Consider the following 5144-nt stretch of genomic DNA (forward strand, 5'->3'; position numbering starts at 1 on the left):
CCAGTAATATGAAATATGTGGCCTTTTGTTTTTGGCTTCTTTCACTTAGCATAATGTATTCATGGTTCATCCATGTGCTGGCATATATCAGTATTTAATTCCATTGTATGGTTGTTTAATATTCCATCATTTGTGTCTACTACATTTTGTTTGTCCATTTTTTCTGTTGATGTCCATTGGGGTTGTTTCCACTTTTTGGCCATCTGAAAATGCTGCTGTGAAGATTTGTTTAAAAGTTAAAAATTTTTTTTAATTAAAAATTTTTTATTATTTTGTCTTTTTTAAAAAAGATACACAGATCACCCAAAATGTTACACTGAAAAATATGAGGTTCCTATATACCCCACTCCCCACCCCCCACACTCCTCCCACATGTTTAAAAGTTTTTGGGTAAACATATAGTTCCAGTCCTCTTGGATATATTCCTAGGAGTGGAATTGCCTGGTGATAAGGTAACTCTACCTATATCATTGTGAGGAACTGATGAAGTGTTTTCCACAGCAATGTATGAGGGTTCCAATTTCTTCACATTTCCCCAACCCTTGCTATTTTCCATTATTTATTTGTTTGTTTATGCAATCCTTAAGTGGTAACATTTTTTTTAAGATTTATTTTTATTTATTTCTCTCCCCTCCCCCCCATCCCAGTTGTCTGTTCTCTGTGTCTATTTGCTGCATGTTCTTCTTTGTCCACTTCTGTTGTTGTCAGCGGGACGGGAATCTGTGTCTCTTTTTTTTTTTGCATCATCTTGCTGCGTCAACTCTCCATGTGTGCGGCGCCATTCCTGGGCAGGCTGCACTTTCTTTTGCACTGGGCGGCTCTCCTTACAGGGCACACTCCTTGTGTGTGGGGCTCCCCTACACGGGGACACCCCTGCGTGGCACAGCACTCCTTGCGTGCATCAGCACTGCGTGTGGGCCAGCTCCACACGGGTCAAAGAGGCTTGGGGTTTGAACCGTGGACCTCCCATGTGGTAGGCAGACCCTATCCACTGGGCCAAGTCCGCTTCCCAACATTGTTTTTTGATTTGCATTTTCCTAATGATTAAAGATGTTGCACTTTTTTCATGGCCTTATTGACCCTTTCAATATCTTCTTTGGAGAAATGTCTGTTGAAGTCCATTGCCCATTTTTTAACTGAGCTGTTTATTTTTTCTTATTGATTTGTGAATATTCTTTACATATTATGGATACTAGTCCTTTTTTAGATTATGACTTATTTACAAATATCTTCTCCCTTTATGTGCAAATCTTTCACTTTCTTGATAATGTCCTTGGAGGCTCAAATGTTTTTTGTGGGCAGTTCCCGCTGTCCTCCCGCCCGGGAGCCGCTCCTCCTGGTCCTCGAGCCCCGCGCCCCGGGGACCCCGACTGCCCCGCCGCCAGGCCTCGGCCGTCCGCGTGCGGTCCGTGCTCGTCCCCGATGGCGAGGTCCTGGGTGTGCGCGGCCGGCGCCGGCCTCCTCCTCGGCCTCCTGGCCCTGCACTCGCGGCTCTGTGGCTCTCCGGTGAATGCGGCGGCCGAGGGCCCGGGGCGGCGGGCGAGCGGCTGGGCCGGGCCCGCCGCGTCTCCTGTGCTGCGGAGCCTGTCGGCGCTGTCCCGCCGTTGTGCGCTCTTCCCCTCCTTCTGCACTCCCAAACAAGTGGCGGACTTGGGTCTTGGTCTTTAGAAGTAAAAGCCCACTTCGTTGGAATTGTTTCCAATCCAGCAAACCTCGGAGAGGGAATAACATCCCAAAGGTGTTAGTGTTCACGGAAGACGGATATTTCCTGCGAGCCTGGAATTACACAGTTGACACGCCTCACGGCATGTTTGCAGCCAGCACACCTCATGGGCAGTCTGTGTGGATCACGGATGTAGGAAGTGAACCCTACGGCCACACTGTTAAAAAGTACACGTCCTTTGGTGATCTCGTTCAGGTCTTGGGTACCCCAGGCAAAAAAGGCACTGGTTTGAATCCCCTGCAGTTTGATAACCCAGCAGAGTTATATGTAGAGGACACAGGAGATATTTACACTGTAGATGGAGATGGTGGACTGAATAACAGATTACTCAAGCTGTCCCAAGATTTCGCAATGCTTTGGCTGCGTGGTGGAAATGGGACAGGGCCTGCTCAGTTCAACGTACCACACAGCGTCACTCTCGATTCAGCTGGTCGGGTGTGGGTTGCTGACCGAGGAAATAAAAGAATCCAAGTGTTTGATAAAGTCACTGGAGAATGGTTAGGAGCCTGGACTAATTGTTTCACAGAAGAGGGACCTTCTTCAGTCCGGTGGACATCTACCCTTCACCTGCACAGAGGCAGTGAGGGTCAGCTGTGCAGTGGGGACAGAGGGGCCCGTTGAAGCCCTTGTCCAGTAAATGCATTTTATCGATGAAGGTCCTTTAAATGTGATACTTAACCGATGCCAACACAGGAGGCACTGGAACCAAAACTGGGACCTTCTGTGTGGGAGGCGGGAGCTCAACCACTTGAGCCACATCCCCTTCCCAGATTCTTTTAAAAGTTGTTGAAAATATCATGGTTGTATTTTGCTAAAAAAACTTTGTTATTAACATACTTGAAATCCATAGTATTTCACTTTTTTCTTTGAATTAATTAGCTAAATGAAGGAGAAATGTGTTTTCTGTAAATAAACACAAATTAAAATTGTCTGACTTAACAAAAAAAAAGTTTTTTGTTTTTAGTTTTTAAAGATTCATTTATTTATTTATTTCCCCCCTTCTCCTCCTCCCACCCTGTTGTTTTTGCTGTCTGTGTTGTTGTCTCTTCTTATTTCCTCTCCTTCTCTTCTTACTTTCTCTTCTCTAGGATTCACCAGGATTCGATCCTGGAGACCCCTGATGTGGAGAGAGGTTCCCTGTCAATTGCACCACCTCAGTTGCTGGTTTCTGCTGCACTTCACCTTGACTCTCCCCTTGTCTCTCTTTTGATGTGCCATCATCTTGCTGCGTGACTCTCTTGTGTGGGCACTGGCTCACCATGCAGGCACTCGAGCTCACCACATGGGCACTCGTGTGGGTACTAGCTCACTGTGCAGGCATGCTTTCTCTTCTACTTTTTCACCAAGAAGCCCCAGGGATCGAACCTAGGTCCTCCCATATGGTAGATGGACGCTCTATCACTTGAGCCATATCTGCTTCCCTTGAATATTTTTACTATTCTTTCTGATGTCTGATTTATCTACTTTTTCTTTTTCTTTTGGTATGTGCTTTTATCATATTTAAGAAATTGTTGCCTAATCCAAGATCACAAAAATTTATATCCATGTTTCCTTGGAAAGGCTTATAATTTTATAATTTATATTTAAGTATTTGGCCCATTTTGAATGAATTTTGTATAGATATGGAGTAAGGACCCAAATTAATTCTTTTGCATTTGAATATCCAGTTGTCCCAGCACCACTTATTGTAAAATTATTTTTCCCCATTGAATTGTCTTGGCACCCTTGTTGAAATCAGTTGCCCATAGATGTCTGGACTTATTTCTGAACTCTAAATCTGTTCCACTGAAGTATATTTCTAAACTTATTGCTGTCCCAGATGGTTCTGATTACTGTAGTTTTGTAATATGTTTTGAAAATGGGAAGTGAGCATTCTCTAACATTGTTCTTTTTTTTTCAAGATTGTGTTGGGGATTTGAAATCATTTCCATTTCCATATGAATTTGGGGATCAGCTTATCTGCTTTTGCAAAAATGGCATGTGGTCTTTTCACAGGCCTCTCCTTCAATCTATTTGAAGGGTATGACCATATTAACAATATTAAGTCTTCTAACATACTTAAACTGGATATGTTGTCATATATTTGGGTCTTCTTTAACTTTTTCAAGAATATTTTGTAGTTTTCAGTGTATGAGGTATATTCTTCTTTAGTCTATTAGTCAGCCAAAGGGGTGCTGATGCGAAGTACCAGAAATCTGTTGGCTTTTATAAAGGATATTTATATGGGGTAGAAGCTTACAGTTACAGGGCCCTAAAGAATCCAACTCAAGGTTGCTGTTTCACCAAAGTCAGTTGCCACGTGTTGAAGCAAGATGTTCACTTATCTCTGCACAGGTTTAACCTTTCCCTTTGGGCTTCCTCTCTCTCAGCAGCAGGCTGGCATAGAGCTTGTCTCTCACAGCTTCCTCTCTCTCCTGGCATAGGGCTCGTTTCTTTCCAGGCCTTCTATATCAGTCTTGGCTCTCTTCCCAAGGTCAGCTGCAAACTATCAGGCGAATGGCTCATCTCTCCCCAGGGCCGCAGTGTAAACTATGACAGAACTCTCTCTCTCTTCTCGTGTGTCTTCTTGAGTGAGTTCCCATTTAATTAGCCCACCAAGGGGTTAGGGACTCAACCTGAGTCATGCCTTACCGATGTGGTCGAATCAAAAGCCCTGAATTGATTATATTGAGTAAACTTAATCAGAGGCCCCTCACTGATTTTTTTTTCTCAAAAAAGCTTCATCTTTTTTTATTTAGCTTTTGGACTCTGCTTGGGCTTTCATACTTTCACAATGATTTTATGTTCCTCAATCAGAAAAGCACACTTGATCCTGTCGTGGACACAATCAGCACACATGGAACCTCCATAGGCTCAGCTGACATGGTTTTTTTTGTTTTGTTTTAGATAACCTCGTAAGAACTTTAGGTCTCACATCATTAACCCCTTGAAGTCAGCCTGGGCACATACCACTTACAGATTTTGGTGCTTTTCCAACCTTCTTGGTATAAAGGTAAATAATTCTATTACCAGGGATCCAGGATAGCCTTGTTTTGTTAGAAATAGTATTGTAGGATAGCCTACAATGGTACGTCAAACACGACCATTTTGAATGTCTCAGGTAACAGTCTCCTCACTGAATTTAACACAATCAGAGGATATCATATCCAAAGGAATAGATTTGTTTACAAACATAATTGTCTTTTTGGGATTCACAAAAATAATCACAAACTGTCACACGTAGTTAAAATTATTCCTCATGTTTTGGTAGTGGATGGTGGTGATGGTAGAACAACATTGTGAACATAATTAACAGCACTGAAATATATATCTGAATATGATTAAAAGGGGAAATGTTAGATGGTTAGAATAAAATTTTTAAAAACCCACAAATAACCATGGAACTACACAACACAAACAGTGAACCCTAAGTTAAACCATG

General features: G+C 42.8%; 1 pseudogene; it reads left to right on the forward strand.

Moving 5' to 3' along the window:
- The first annotated feature begins 1422 nt into the window (after window positions 1-1422).
- Window positions 1423-2344, forward strand: LOC101446862 (NHL repeat-containing protein 3 pseudogene; annotated as a pseudogene).
- Window positions 2345-5144: the final 2800 nt, after the last annotated feature.

Source organism: Dasypus novemcinctus, chromosome X (genome assembly GCF_030445035.2).
Source record: "Dasypus novemcinctus isolate mDasNov1 chromosome X, mDasNov1.1.hap2, whole genome shotgun sequence".
In the NCBI taxonomy this organism is placed as follows: domain Eukaryota; kingdom Metazoa; phylum Chordata; class Mammalia; order Cingulata; family Dasypodidae; genus Dasypus; species Dasypus novemcinctus.